The sequence below is a fragment of the Bubalus kerabau genome, chromosome 9 (genome assembly GCF_029407905.1).
Source record: "Bubalus kerabau isolate K-KA32 ecotype Philippines breed swamp buffalo chromosome 9, PCC_UOA_SB_1v2, whole genome shotgun sequence".
Classification (NCBI taxonomy): domain Eukaryota; kingdom Metazoa; phylum Chordata; class Mammalia; order Artiodactyla; family Bovidae; genus Bubalus; species Bubalus kerabau.
The window spans coordinates 51,912,026-51,928,818 of record NC_073632.1 but is presented as its reverse complement, the minus strand read 5'-3'; the positions used below and the strand labels follow the sequence as shown (position 1 = coordinate 51,928,818).

At 41.9% G+C, this 16,793-nt stretch overlaps 1 pseudogene; it reads left to right on the top strand.

Moving 5' to 3' along the window:
• The first annotated feature begins 8,044 nt into the window (after window positions 1-8,044).
• LOC129659885 (60S ribosomal protein L6-like) lies at window positions 8,045-9,129 on the top strand (annotated as a pseudogene).
• The last annotated feature ends 7,664 nt before the right edge of the window (window positions 9,130-16,793 follow it).

Genomic DNA, 16,793 nt, shown 5'->3' with positions numbered 1-16,793 from the left:
TCTGGAATAGCACCAGAGGTTTCTGGCAGATGGGAGTAGCTCTGCATGACTTTGGAGATGACCTGGCCCAAGCTCTGTCAGGTAAAGAACTGAGACATTACAACCATGCCTTTCTAAAGGCACGGAAATCTGCTTTCCAACCCTTCCATGACAACTAGCATATTGCACGTGTGGATTGCCCTTTAACCTGACTTTTACAGGTTTTTCTTCCTCTGCTTGTTTCTTAATCCCAGAGTTCCTCTGGGCTCTAAGCCCTCCTCTTTCCTGATATACTCTCCTTAGGGGATGCCATCTGCTCTGTTGGCCTTACAGTCATTTATGTATTGATGACTGTCAAATATTTACTCTCAACCAGATCTCTTGTCTGAGCTCAGACCTGGACAGCAACTGCATATTACATATCTCCTCTAGTGCATTTTACAAATTCAACTTGTCTAAAATTGAACCCATGACTCCTGGAGACTCATGCCTTCTCTATTGTTAACCCAAGTTGGCCACCTGGAGCCCTCATTTGAATGCTCTTTCCCTTGGCCCACACTTCACCCACACACTGGTGGCCCAAATTAACCCACTGCTCTCCAACCCCATTTCCATTAGCCTAGACTCAGGAACCACTATCTTTCATTTCATTATCACAACAGCTTTCTGAGTCATCTTCCTGTCTGTGATCTTGACTCTGCCTGACTTCATCCCCATTCCATTCTAAAGCACTCTTTCTGAAATAAATCCGATCACTTCACTTCTTCAGCCTGAAACACTTCAGTGGGTTACTACTGCTCTTAGGATAAGGTCCAAAGCGGTTAATACCATCTGAATAGCTTGACCCATCCCATTGTCTTACCCCTCACCAATGCCTCCCTTTACAGTCCAGTTGAGTTTGTTCTAGTTCCTTGAATCCACCAAGTTCTCCTTTAACAACAGACTTTTGTACATGCTGTCTGGCATTCTCTTCTCCTTTGCTTTGCCAAACAATGACTATTTCTCCTTCAGGTTCCAGTTTAGACAAAACTTCCCTTGACAAGCCTTCCCTGTCCAGTCTAGTCTGTTTTAAATGGCCTGCAATGAATTCCCAAACACCCTGTATTTTTTCCCCATCAAATCACTGTCTACGGTTAATACCTACATATACAGCTTTGTCTTTCACTAGACCTTGTGCTCAATGAGGGTAGGAAGCATGTCTGTTTTGTGGGCAATTGTACATCCAGCACCCAGCCTAGACTTTTTGTATGTTGTTTAAATGATTATATAAAATATTGGATTTATAGGCCCTCTGATCAGCAGCAAAACTCTGCTAGGTCTACATCAAACAAGGTCCCCTCAGAGAATTAGAAAGATTTTCAAGTTCCTTTGTCCAAGTTGAGCCTGGCAGCTGCAGCATCTCCAGGAACATTCGTTCCCTGACGTGTGGCCAACAGAAGTCTACTGAGGGATTCTCAGCTGCAGCTCACTGCAAAGTTCTTACTCCAAGCACAGAATAATCTCTTCACGTCCAGTGAGGGACATCAAGAAAGAAAGAATTTTCCCTTTGGTGTCAGGAGCCTAGGAAGGCAGAATATAAAGCATAAAATTCTACATGAACTCAGAGTCTTTCTAGAGAAGACTGTATTGGACTGTACCCTAGATCAGTGGTTTCAAAACTTGAATCAGAATCACCTGGATGACTTGTCAAAGCACAGATGTCTGAGCCTGACCCCCAGAGTTTCTGATTCAGTGGGTCTGGGATGGGGCCAGAGAATTTGCATTTCTAACAAGTTTCCAGGTGATACTGATGCTGCTGATCTGGGGACCACAACCTTGAGAACCACTGCACTAAACATCTGAGTCACCCTCTTAGTCACACAAACACAAGAGAAGTAGGCACCCCCTGTCCTGGGGGAGAGGCACTCTTCTTAAACTCTGGAGAGGAAGCTCTCACTGCTGGGCAGGGAGTAGGGAAATTTGCATAGGGATTCTAGAGCCTCTGGGAAATAAGAAATCAGAAAAATGAAAACTCCAATCCCTTCTGTATTAAAGTTGAAGTTTGCTAGAACTGCTCTGATAACTTAGGACAGTTCAAATTATAATAATTCTTCAAGAAAAGGATATCAGGGGCATTGGGATGGAAGTGCTTACCCAGCAGTCTTTCACTGGGTGCAGGGAAGGGCCCCCAAAATAGGTCTGTCCAGTGAACGTTCACACACCCAACCCACATAAATTGGCTGGCGAGACACAGGGTGATCTAATTAGAGTCAGCCCCAAACAACTGCTGAAACTGTTGGAACAGAGACCTTTCCCCTCTGGTATTACAAGACGGATAAGCAGCACGTCTGGGGCTTCTGGTGGCCAGTGCCAAGAGGGAAGAGCATGGCAGAGAATGACACACACACAGTGAAGAAAACTCAGCCAAGAAATGAAAGAAATAAGACTTCTGATGACATCATTTGAATCCTGCTGGGCCTAAAGTTACAATATCTTGAGCTTGAGCTCAGTTTCTGTCACTACTGAAAGAGTCTTGACTGATGGAATTCTACTAGCAAACCAATACATTGCTCCGGTCAAGAATGTTCAAGTAACCATCTGTTCTAGCAGTTTCTCTGGAGATAGATAGAAGTGCCAGACCTACAGCTTTGCTAGCCCCTCTGGGATTCTGATTTTCTCCCAACAAATCACTAGCATAGTGTATGTGTGCTCAGTCACTCAATCATGTGCAACTGTTTGTGACCTCATGGACTGTGGTCCGCCAGTCTCCTCTGTCCATGGGACTTCCCAGACAAGAATACCAGAGTGGGTTGCCATTTCCTCCTCCAGGGGCTCTTCCCAGCCCAGGGACTGCACTCATGTCTCCTGCATTGGTAGATGGATTATTTATCACTGAGCCACCAGGGAAGCCCACTTTAGCATAGTTCTTAGCCTCATCACTGCTTACTTGCCTTCATTCTCTGTCAGCTCCTTGAATATATGTTCTTTATAACAGTTTTCTTGATTGCCAGGCAAGGTAGCTGGCTTACAGATGCTCACTTTGCAAACAGCATTTAAATGAAAAATAACAAATTTGGGTCAGATTAGTTTGCATGAATTAAAGGGAAAAAAGGAGAGGAGGACAAGGTACACTGGAAGGAATATAAACTAAACCAGGTAATAACCCACAAAGGTGGGCTCCCGAAGTCAAGCAAACCTTCACTCTGCCCCAGAATATTTCTAACTGAATCTCAACTCCTACTAACAGCTTCAGCATTTTTCTTTTCTTTGGGAAAAAAAAAAAAACATCATGGGGGAGGGGGTGCCAGAGAATGACAACTGACATGGTGACTCCCACATAAGTCAGCTTCCTCTTCCCCAAATCTGTTTCCAGAAACTCTGCCACATCATGCACTGAGAACCCCCTGGCTTCCAGCTCAAAAGAAAGTCTCAGAGGTATCAGGCACAGATGGCAGGAGCCCTCCTTTGGTGGTTCTCAATGATAAATAGCTTCCTGCCAGAGTGCTCCCCAACTCTAAACTCCTGGAAGAGAACTACCACATGGGAAACAAAACCCAGGAAAGGGTTGGAAGCGTACCCTGCGTAGGGTTTGTCACTCATGTCTTCTAGGTTAAATGTGTCTGTGGGAACCCCTGGACACAGCTGTGGTCACGAATGTTCCATTCAACAACTGGACCCAGAAGTGGCCCATTTTTCTGACATCAAGAGACCTTCCATGGAAGGAAAACAGAAACAGCACAGATGGAGCTGCCTTTTCAAATCCTTGTGGACGTCATGAGATTAGCAGCTTTCCTCTGAGTCGGCCTCAAAGACTTCCTTTACAATTGTTCATAAGCTCGCTCAAGGGATAGGCAGTGAAGTTCACTCAAACAAAAACATAACCTCAAACATCGAAAACAGCTGGTGGAAATTGTGACTGTTATAGAGGAGCTGACTTATCTAGCTGAGTCAAAACAAGTGTGAGTGCTTCAAACAGGCACGAGATCAGAAACATAATTAGGTGTTTATTGAGTGCTGTCCTTCTTGATTTTTTTTTCTCCCTTGCCGGACGTGAGTCTCCTCTTTAGGCTTCATCCTGACAGGGAGTAAAATCCTTTATGATATCAGAATTGACATTTTTGAAAATTTATTTGAAAATAATTTTTTTTTCTAATTATGAAAGTAGTCTGTGTTCTTTGGGGAAAAATTAGGGAACACAGAAAAACCACGAAAATAAAAATCATGTGTAATCCCACTGCCACTCTTTCCCTTTTGTTCTTTTGACTTTGGATGTTCTTTTTTTTAAAAATAATTTTATTTTTTTATGGTTGTGCTGTGTCTTCATTGCTGCGCAGGCTTTCTCCAGTTGCAGCGCATGAGCTTCTCGTTGTGATGACTTCTCTCATTGCAGAGCACAGGCTCTAGGGTGTGTGGGCTTCAGTAGCTGCAGCTCCCAGGCTCTAGAGCACAGGTTCAATAGTTGTGGTGTACGGGCTTAGTTGCTCCATGTGCATGTGGGACCTTCCTGGATCACAGATCATATCCATGTCTCCTGCATTGGCTGATAGATTCTTTACCACTGAATCACCAGGGAAGCTCAACTTTGGTTTTTCATACACATATACACACCACACAATTTTAAATATATATTTAAATACATCTGTGTTAGTCACTCAGTCGTATCTGACTCTTTGTGACCCCGTGGACTGTCGGCCACCATGCTCCCCATCCATGGAATTCTCCAGGAAAGAATCACTAAAATAACTCCTTTTGATCCTGATTTTCACCTAGTCCATATGACCATTTCCCCATGTCACTGATATATTCTTTCCCACATTTTTATGCCTGCATATGAACACTATAAATTATTGAGGTAAGGCCAATTGTAGACATTTGGGATATTCTGCACTATTGTAAACAAGGCTGTGAAGAATATCCTTGTTGATAAATCTTTGCACATGTTCATACTTAGAAAACTTACTTTCTCTTTCAAGGCACTGAAATTCAGGCTATAAAAGGGATTGTAATTGATATTGAAAGAGTATAGCCCCCTTTTCCCTGAGAGTTTCTGCCAATTGTCTTTTTCTGCATGTTTTGAGTTGAGTTAGCTCCTTTTAGGACTTGTAGGCCTTCATGTATTCACAGAAGCCTTGCTTTCAATCAAGTTAACGGTCTCTCCAGTTTGCAATGCAGAAACATTGAAATAACTGTTTTTTAAATGTATGACAAGAAATGAAAGCAATAAATACTAGAAAAGATTACTAATCTTATTAGGAAAAAGAAAATATAGAAGCGTAATTCCATCAAAAGAGGTATCAAACTGATTAGACTCAGTTACTCAAAACTTTGTCTTCTGAAAAGCTCTCAAGTTGAATTTGTAGCAGGTTTTACAACTGCAGGAAACGAGCTAAAATTTTCCACTTTCTTATTTTTCCTATTTTTCTAATCCAAAAAGTGAAATGAAACATTCCTTAAGGAGAAGACTCAACTGACATTATTATCTCTCATTCGAAATTTACTGACTGCATTGAACAATTGCTTCTGTATTGGCACAAGTCATTCAGTCACTCACCATCGGGGGATGAATCACTCCCCATGAAAAATCATTCCAGAATTTGGGTAACAGAGAAGTTTGCCTCCAGCCAAAAGTTCAACAAATGTTGGTAGAATTTAGGAAAATCATTATCATGAAAGGCTGCCATGGTTTCAAAGGGCATCTCTTAGTAGTTACTGCACTCTCTGACCTCTAAAAAAAGTGCAAGCAACTTCATGCACACACACAGCCCCTGCCAGTTTCCCTTAAAAATTTCATTCTCTTCATCACCACTGAGTGGAATTAAAAACAGTTGGTCAAGCTCCACTAATCGACAGCTGCTTGCAATTAGATGAAGCATTTAAAGCCATTCTCTTAACTACCTTCCCAACTGCCTAAGTATTCAGTATGAGCAATACACCGTGATAATTTGCCAGAATGTTTAACTTATCTCCATCTCTAGTGGTTTCTATACCTTCCTATTTTCTCCAGTCTTCCCACACACTGTCTGACTCTTCCAGTTCCTCTTGTTAAATCATTCGACAGAGATTAGTCGAAACCAGGTCGAGCTGCTTTGTGCTAAGATGGAAAATTCTACCCAGGCAACTATTAGGGGGCAGAGTAAATCTTGATGTTTTGCAAAGAGAAAAGACTCCTTTTTTCCTCTTTTTTTATTAAACAATGAACTGGAAAGTTCACTGTAATTTTTCTCATCAAGGATGATGAAGAAAAACAAAAGTTCCTGGGCTTTTGTAAACTCTTTCCAATTCTCAAAACTCACAAACACTGATTTTGGAGTAGGGAGAAAATGCACAGATCACTTTATCCAACTTTTGTCCTTTACAAACTGGGCAAAAGTCAAGATGCTTTTCCCAAGGTCACAGAAAAGAGTAGCGGTGCATGGCCTGAATCCAGCCCTCTGACTCTTGGTCCAGATGGTTCTCTGCTACTTAAACTCCTTTTGCTAAAGAGAAAATCTTCCCACCTCTTCTAGAAGGAGGCAGAGACCAGCATGGCTACCCCACTTGCCTTATCCAAGGGGTAGAGCAGCTGTTCTCCCCACCCCCTGCCCTACAAGCCTCTCCAGCCAGGAACTCATCCTGGGGCTTAAAGGGCAGAAAAACAACAGACATGATATGACTTCACCTGTGCACTTATCTTTCTCACTCCATCCCCTTCAGCTCCCCCACCTAAATAAGAACCCCCCACAAACTTAACCACATCCATGGTCACATAACCATGTTGTCTTTCTGTCTCATATTCCCTGATGCTTATCTCCATCCTATACCCCTTTGACCTGTTGTGTGGTCAGTGAAGGAAGGGGATGTTGGAGGAAGGAAAGAGAGAAGAAGCAAGAGAGACAGAAAAGGACAATCAGTTGAAGGAAGCAGTTTTACCTTAAAATTCAAGAAGCAGAGTCAGTGTGTAGACAACAATGGGAGCCCTAGGACTTCCTTGGTGGTTTGGTGGCTAAAACTCCATGTTCTCAGTGCAGGGGACTCAGATTTAATTCCTAATCAGGAATCTAGATCCCACATGCCACAACTAAGACCCTTCACAGCCAAATAAAATAAATAAGTAAAAATAGATATTAAAAAAAAAGAAAAAGAAAGGGAGCCCTCACACCTCAGACCACTCACCCATAGCTCTGGCTTTTCTTATCTCTGCTCCTCCCAAGGCTAATCCCTTCTTTTCCAGAAACCTCCTATATTCCAATCTAGTCCACTCCTCTAGACAGTCATGGACTCCTTCTTCTGCATCTGAGGACAATTCACTTTCTCCTTAAACTCATATTTCCATTATACTTACAGCAATGAGTTATCCTTATATTTTTTCTTGTTCAAAGTCTTTTTATTGATATTTAATGTTATTATGAACATTTTATTATGTTGGTCATTTTATTATATAAATATAAGCTTCCCTGGTGGCTCAATGGTAAAGAATCCATCTGCCAATGCAAGAGATACAGGTTCGATCCCTGGGTCAGGAAGATCCTCTGGAGAAAGAAATGGCAACCCACTCCAGTATTCTTGCCTGGGAAATCCCATGCACAGAGAAGCCTAGAGGGCTACAGACCATAGGGTCAAAAAAAGTGTCAGACACATTTAATGACTAAAAACAACAGCAAAAATATATATGTATACACACATACATATATATATATATTTCTGTTCTATATATAGAGTTAGAGCCATATAAATACAGAGATAGAGAGATTGAGATAATTTTTTTTTTTTACGTTTTTCTATGGACATAAATCAGAGAAGGCAATGGCACCTCACTCCAGTACTTTTGCCTAGAAAATCCCATGGACAGAGGAGCCTGATAGGCTGCAGTCCATGGGGTCGCTAGAGTCAGACACGACTGAGTGACTTCACTTTCACTTTTCACTTTCATGCATTGGAGAAGGAAATGGCAACCCAAATCCCAGGGATGGGGGAGCCTGGTGGGCTGCCCTCTATGGGGTCGCACAGAGTCGGACACGACTGAAGTGACTTAACAGTAGCAGCATGGACATAAATGTTCTATGTTAAAAAAAAAAAATACTATTCTGCCTCTTGCCCATCTTGCAAGATGGTGGATGAAAACACAGAGAAGCTGGATAATAATAAGAAGAAACATAAAGCCAAGAAGGCTGATGCCAGGGCAAGGTTAAGAAGGGTAACCTCAAGGCCAAAACACCTCAAAAGGGGAAATCCCACAACAACCAAAACCCCATCCTAGTCAGAGAAATTGGCAGCTTTTCCCCATCTGCTTTGTGTTCCAGCAAAGTCGTGGAAAAGAGGAAGTAATCATAAGCTACATTTAAGATTGAAATTAAAGAGAAATTTCTTTCTACCACACAAAACTAGTTTGGGTGGGGGTGACAGAAATGATGGGATCCAAATGGCTAAGCTTCACAGAACACCTGGATACTGCTCCACTGAAGATGCACCTTGAAAGCTGGTGAGCCTCAGGAGAAAACCCTTCCATCAGATGTGAGGAAGCTGTGAGCTTGCATTACTCCCAGCACCATTCCAAGCATCCTTGCTGGGCACCACAGAGGCACGACGGTGGTTTTCTTAAAGAAGCTGAGCAGTAGCATGCTGCTCGTGACTGGACCTCTGGTCCTCAGTTGAGTTCCTCTGTTAGAACACACCAGAAACTTGTCATCACTGATGAGTGGTGTGGAAATCCCAAACATCTCCCTGAGGCTTATTTCAAGAAGAAGCAGCTTCATAAAGCCCAGACACCAGGAAGGTAAGACCTTCGATGCAGAGCAAGGGAAATTCAAGCTCACAGAGCAGCACAAGGTTGATTTGAGAGACCTGGACTCACAAATTCTGCCAAAAAATCAAAGCCATCCCTCAGTTTCAGGGCTACCTCTGTTCTGTGTTTCTGCTCACAAATTGGTGTCCTAAATATCTTACAAAGAACTGATACACTGACCCAAAAAAATTATTCTGGGTGGTGTAGGTATTATGTTGATCACAAGTATAAAGCTCGTCAACATAACGTAAATATATTGTAAATTTTATGAATAATGATTAAATACATACACTGTATCAGAAATGAATCTCATAATGAATTCCACAACCCTGTTTTTATCCCAATTAATTCATGCATCTATGATTTGATAGTACCTGGTGGCTCAGAAGATAAAGCATCTGCCTACAATGTGGGAGACCCGGGTTCAATCCCTGGGAGGAAGATCTCCTGGAGAAGGAAATGGCAACCCACTCCAGTATTCTTGCCTGAAAAATCCCATGGACAGAGGAGCCTGGTAGGCTACAGTTCATGCGGTTGCAAAGAGTCGGACACGACTGAGAGACTTCACTTCACGTTGCTAAATTATGACAGTTTTCAGAGTTATTTCTTTTTCTAATTTTTCATAGAGGTAAGAGAAAGTGCTTGTTTTATCCACCTCGAGGAAAGAAAAGTTTTGTTAAGGAATGACATTAAAGGCTAGACTCTCCTTTCTAGTTATATATCAAAATAACAAAGTGATCCATCATCAAAAATTACTTTTAATGCCCTACCTGCTGACAACTTATTTAGGGCCTCCTTCAATTTTGTTGAAAGCCAAGAACTAGAGACCAACTGCCTTGAGAACAGGTTTTATTTTAATTCCATGATAAGAGTAATTCACTTTTCCCCCTTTCAACACCAAGATTTTTTGAGGTTTTTTTTATTGAGTTATTTTATCTTGCTGAGTTGTATTTCAAGTTATTTCTTAGTTTATTCCCCAAGCATTTTATACCCTAGGGCAAGATACCCTAAGCAAGATTCACTAGGAGATAAGTTGGCCTTTATTCATAAAAGGAAAAGGTAAATGAGAGCTACCAAAATATTGGCCGTGGGTAGATCCATTTTAAAAGAGCACAGAGGAAGATGATTCTCCTAAATATTACATGTGCCTGCATACCCATTAGAAAATCTACATACTCTACAAGAACGCACACATTCCAATTTGAATGTCATTGGGCTAAAGACCCCACATGATCTAGCCCGTACCTACTTTCCAGTCTCAATTCAAATCTTTCTCTCACTCATGCTTTCAGTTCCTCTGGGTCATTGATATGATGTTCCTGCTGCCCGAAAGCTATTTTCTCAGACATCATCCCTAACCACCCAAATCATAATAGTTTTCTCAGTTCTCTCTCTCTCTCTCTCTCACACACACACACACACACACACACACACACACATAGTTCTGTATTCTTCTTTCTCCTAACAGCCATCAGATACTTATTTGTATTTATTTAAGTAGCTCACTAGACCAGTGCCGAATGTGGTCCCTTACCAGGATCCTTAGCATCGATTGAGAACTTCATAGAAATGCAAAGTTCCAGAGCCCACACCAGACCTAATGAATGAGAAATTCTGAAGCGATCTGTAGTTTATTAAGTCTCCCAGGTGTTTCTGATGCTGCTAAAGCTTGGGAACCCCTGTGCTAGATCATAATCTCCATGAAGGAAGAGCATACGTCAGTTTTTTCATCACTGTTTACCTAGAATTTTGCCCAATGGCTGGTATATAAGAAATGTTTTGTAAATTTGTATTGTTGAATAAACTCAAATAAAACAAAAATTTGCCCACACTAAGGGATATAGTCAGAGAAGGCAATGGCACCCCACTCCAGTACTCTTGCCTGGAAAATCCCATGGACGGAGGAGCCTGGTGGGCTGCAGTCCATGGGGTCACTTAGAGTCGGACACGACTGAGCGACTTCACTTTCACTTTTCACTTTCATGCATTGGAGAAGGAAATGGCAACCCACTCCAGTGTTCTTGCCTGGAGAATCCCAGGGACGAGGGAGCCTGGTGGGCTGCCGTCTATAGGGTCCCACAGAGTCGGACATGACTGAAGCGATTTAGCAGCAGCAGCAGCAAGGGATATAGTACGGCTTATATGCAAAACTAAAACAAATGATACAAGTGAACTTATTTACAAAACAGAAACAGACCCCACGACGTAGAAAAGGAACTTATGGTTACCAGAGGGGAAGGTGGGAAAAGTGATAGTAATGGAGTTTGGGATCGACATGTACACACTGCTGTATTTAAAACGGACAACCAACAAGGGCCTACTGTATAGCACAGGGAACACTGTCAATGTTTTGTGGCAGCCTGGATGGAGAGGGGAGTTTGGAGGAGAATGGACACATATATGTGTATGACTGAGTCACTTTGCTGTCCACCTGAAATTATCACAAAATGTTAATCAGCTACTTTCTCAGTTCAGTTCAGTTCAGTCGCTCTGTCATTTCCGACTCTTTGCAACTCCATGGACTGCAGCACACCAGGCCTCCCTGTCTATCACCAACTCCCCGAGTCCACCCAAACTCACGTCCATTGAGTCAGTGATGCCATCCAACCATCTCATCCTCTGTCGTCCCCTTCTCCTCCTGCCTTCAATCTTTCCCAGCATCATGGTCTTTTCAAATGAGTCAGCTCTTCGCATCAGGTGGCCAAAGTATTGGAGTTTCAGCTTCAACATCAGTCCTTCCAATGAACACTTAGGACTTATTTCCTTTAAGATGGACTGGTTGGATCTCCTTGCAGTCCAAGGGACTCTCAAGAGTCTTCTCCAACACCACAGTTCAAAAGCATCAATTCTTCGGTGCTCAGCTTTCTTTATAGTCCAACTCTCACATCCATACATGACTACTGGGAAAACCGTAGCCTTGACTAGACAGACCTTTGTTGGCAAAGTAATGTGCTTTTTAATATGCTGTCTAGGTTGGTCATAACTTTCCTACCAAGGAGTAAGCGTCTCTTAATTTCATGGCTGCAGTCACCATCTGCAGTGATTTTGGAGCCCCAAAAAATAAAGTCAGCCACTGTTTCCAGTTTCCGCATCTATTTGCCATGAAGTGATGGGACTGGATGCCATGATCTTCATTTTCTGAATGTTGAGCTTTAAGCCAACTTTTTCACTCTCCTCTTTCACTTTCATCAAGAGGCTCTTTAGTTCTTCACTTGCCGCATAAGGGTGGTGTTATCTGCATATCTGAGGTTATTGATATTTCTTCTGGTAATCTTGTTTCCAGCTTGACCTACATTCTAATATAAGATGAAAAAGTTTTTTTTTTAATGAAATACATTTCTATAGTGATCCATTAAATACATGGAAATATATATATACATATACACATTTCACAAAATACTTACTACATGCCATAGACTCCAAACATTCTCAATCCTATTCTGTTTTATTTATTTTCTTCCTGTTTTTCTAGTAAGAAGACCTATAAATTTATTTAATAGTCTTCTAATGGACCTTATGTGCAGTTTGAAAACCCTAGTCACTAAGCTGTTCTACAGAAATCCATACCTATGCCCTTGTTATTCTTTTAACCTGGAATTCCCGTCCCTCTCAGCTCCTCATGCCCAAGTCTCACTGATTCTTCAAGGCCCACCTCTCAGAGTAGATTTCTATGCTGTGAAGGTAATCTTTCCCTCTTTTAAATTCCCACCATATTTTTTTCTGTGCTCAGCTCTTATACCTTTTCTTACATGTTCCTTTTAATATACTGTTTATAGAGTATCACTTTTCCTATTAAAGTTAATCCTTCAGAGCAGAATCCATATCTGATTCATCTTTGGACTCTTCACAGCATTAAGCATATAACTTCAAATAATGTTTCCTAAGTAAATTGGACTTTCAAGGTTCCAGGGCGAAATATTTCTAAAGGAAATAAGATTTCAGTGAGTGGCTGAGAGAGGAAGGGCAGATGAGGAAAAAGGAACCACATGGCTTGGTGCCAGTGACAGAGAAGGGAGGCACGTGCAAGCCATATTATATGTATGGCGGAGGAAAGGCGGGTGGGGTCAGATGGCAGAGCACCGTAAGTGACCCAGGCTATTCTGCAAGGAAAGCAGAACTATCACAGATCTATGGGTGAACTTTTGGGGTTTTTTCTGTTTTTTTAATGACAACTTTGGTGGCAAGATAAAAGTGGTATAAGGGGACAGAGGCTATGAACATATGTCTCTCGGATCTCCTGCATATGCTAGCACATTCACCGGCACCCACCTGCTACCCCTGTGGGCCCACTGCTGTGTTCATGCTGGGGACACTCTTTCCCAGTTGCCCCCAACCAATCACTGTGGCAAGTAGCACTGACCCCTCCCGGGAACATAGGCTCAAGAATTCCTGCTACTGGGGCACAACTCTATGAGAACAGCACTGTGTGGAAGCCTTCGTATGCTGTCTCCTCCTTTTCTCCAGCCAGATCTGCTCTGCAGGGTGACATTCTTCCCACCACTCCTGCCTCTTCATCTTAAATCTTTCCAGGCATTTTCCCCCAAAATATCTCCTACACTTCTACTCCTATCTTGGTGGCCAATTCTCTGGTAATATGAACCAAATGCAGAGGAGCAGATAAGACCAGAAAGGAGGTAAGAGGCAAAGAGCTATGATGAACGTGCCTGGGTATTAGAATACACATATGTCTGAAAATATACCTACATGTTCATTAATGTACACATACAGATATTGAATTGCAGTGGATACACTTAACTGAAATTACCAAAACTGAGGGAAGGAAGAATTCACCTAGACAGCCACTGTTAAGAAGAAAGGCAGATCTTTCATCAAAGCACATTTCTTAGTAGGCATAAATCCAACTAAGCTCAGATAACACGAGACAATCTCTCACAAAACGTGAGATGCGCCACAAACTAGAACTCTCTTGCCATATCACGCGCTACCAGAGAAGCTCGGACCACAAAATACAAGCAGATGTCAACACTTTCACCTTCCACTTTCTAAATATCGCTGATTGGGCCAAGTTTCATTTCACTTAATGGGCCACTTTCCATGTTGAGGGAGAAGAGTTGAGAAAGGGCGGAAGAAAGTGTTAGGATTCAAGTTTCATATCTGCTTAAGTAAACTGATGTTGCTTACTGCTGGGTTTCAAGAGAAAAGCTTCCCTAAATCAGCCAACAGTTGCTCAGAGAAACACACAGACCCAGGGTAGGCAAATGTTTTCTGTAAAGCGCCAGATACTAAATATTTTTGCCTCTACGGGTAATGAGGTATCTGCTGCAACTACTACTCTGCTATTATAGCCCAAAAAGCAGCCATTGACAATACAAAAAATCAACAGGTGACTGCATCCCAATAAAACTTGATTTACAAAAACAAACAATGGGCCAGATTTGACCCATGGACCATCATTTGCCAACCCCTGATGTAGAACACTAGGAATTCTTCCCCAAAATGCCCTCTTCTGGTTTGGATATGGATGTTCCACCTGCTTTCTAATCTTTTATCTACTTAATATAAAAAGCACACAGTTAAAAAATGTAGTTGAAAATGATCAGCTATATTAAACACCAATGCTAATGAGGGAAGAGGCCATGAAACAAGCTCTGGCCTGGAGGAAGGGACCCAAAATAATCATCAGACTTCAACCTGAGATTATTTTTATCTCCTGGACCATCGATTCTCAAAGTGTGGTCCTTGCACCAGCAGCATCAGCTGCACCAGGGAAACGGTTAGAAATAAAAAATTCCCGAGCCCTGTCCCAGACCTACTGAATCAGAATATGTAGGAGTGGGGCCCAGTGTTTTAACAAGCCCTCCAAGGCAATGGCACCCCACTCCAGTACTCTTGCCTGGAAAATCCCATGGATGGAGGAGCCTGGTGGGCTGCAGTCCATGGGGTTGCTAAGAGTCAGACACGACTGAGCGACTTCACTTTCACTTTTCACTTGCATGCATTGGAGAAGGAAATGGCAACCCACTCCAGTGTTCTTGCCTGGAGAATCCCAGGGATGGGGAAGCCTGGTGGGCTGCCGTCTATGGGGTCGCACAGAGTCGGACATGACTGAAGCGACTTAGCAGCAGCAGCAGCAGCAGCAGCAGCCAGGTTATTCTAATTTGTTATATTCTCCTATCATTAATGTCACAAAGAGATTGCCAAGACCTGGCAAACACACACTTAAAAGATGCTTCACTACCTGAAGACTTGTTAGTGATTAAGTCAAAATACATGCTCTTTTTTTCTTCTTTGAATTTGGATAATCTAACATTTAGAAGAAAATATTATGTAGTTCTAAATTAAATATATATTCATAAAGATTTTCTTTAACTTGATTTTCAGAGTGACCACTAGAGTCCATAGAATTGTTGCAATAAGGTGTATACCTTATAAGAATGGGGATTGGAACCCAGGGTCCAGAGCCAAAATTTGTGTACCACTGGTTTGTGGAATTAGGTAATACCCAAACCCACCCAAGTACTATTTGCAGCCCTAATTTACATGGGGACCAATGAAAATCCTGAGGACTCTCTCAATCCATATCCATGACTACACATCAGATATCAGAGACATATCTGGGAGATTTGACAGAGTAGATGGGAAATGGAAATGAAGAATGAGAGGAACAGAAGGCAAATTTCAAGTCTCCCCCTTCCCCACATCATGCACATACACACACACAAATCAAAATAAAAGTAACCATTACTAATGGAGAGTTCTCTGACAAACTAGCAATAGACATACCCTCTAGAATGCCTTTTGGAGCCTGAACACTGAGCAGAGTCAGGTTCCGGATGCTGCTGGGTGGCGTGTGAGCCATATCCCCCAGCTCTCCTAGAAGCACAGATGCACCTGGGGATACCCAGTGCCTGGGCCCACTGGGCTTGTACATGGCAAAAACAGGCTGTCTAGGGGACTTCCCTGGCAGTCCAATGGTTAAGACTCTGAGCTTCCACTGCAGGAGGCACAGGTTCCATCCCCATGTGCTGTGCAGCCAAAAAACAAATAAACTTTAAAATTTTGAAAAGCTCAGTAAGTCCTATAATGTTCCAAGTTCTATAAAGTTCCATGGGTCCAAGAGAATCAATCTCTGATCAGCAAACTAAAATCCATGGCCAAAAATAAATTAATTAAAAATTTTAAAAAGCAAGTGCGCTAAGTTCTATAATAGTCCAAGTTCTATACTGGGGAACTGGCAGCACAGTGGAGGCCAGTAGTTTTGCATCAGGAGTACCACAACAGCGTTTATTAGGCACCTTCCAGGGACTTCCTCAAAACCCGTTCTTTTTTCTTAAAGCCTAAGGGTAAGAATGTCTTCATTCATACTTAATTTTCTAACTTAGTCTGCCCTTCCTCCCACCACCCCTATCCTTCCACTAAGGGACTTTGGCTTCTCTGAACTGGTGGTTGCTGCTTTATTCTGTTTTCTATTTCAGGCTTTAAAACTGAGTGGAGGGGGGTTCAGGATTGGGAACACGTGTACACCCATGGCGGATTCATGTTGATGTATGGCAAAACCAATACAATATTGTAAAGTAATTAGCCTCTAATTAAAATAAATAAATTTAAATTAAAAAAAAACTCTAAAAGATCGTTTAGATTACAGGCAAAATTAAAGGAGAATACTTTTATTAAGAGACAGAAAATAAAGTAAATGCAGCTAAGATTTTCAATATAATCTATAGGTTAAAACATTCTTCTTTAGAAAACAAATTCTTGGAATACAAAGAGTTGAGAATAGGGAGAGATTCCCATTTCTGATACTCTTTAATCAAAAGTAGAAAAGGATGGAGATATGGATTAATTTTTTCACCTGTGATAGTCATTTTAATTTCTTGGTCATAAATATGAAAATGTCTTAGTCATAGTTGGCACATGGACCACCTCACAGATCTCCTCAAACATTCCTATTGATGCTGGGCACCCCATACCATCAACCTTCAATACTCTTCTGCCCAAGACCTCCCCAGATGTGAATCATGTTTAAGACCAGAAAATAAAGCTTCTTCTTCAAATATAAAACCTTTAAATGCTATCAAAAACACCCTTCAGGACTTCTGTTATCATTAGGCCA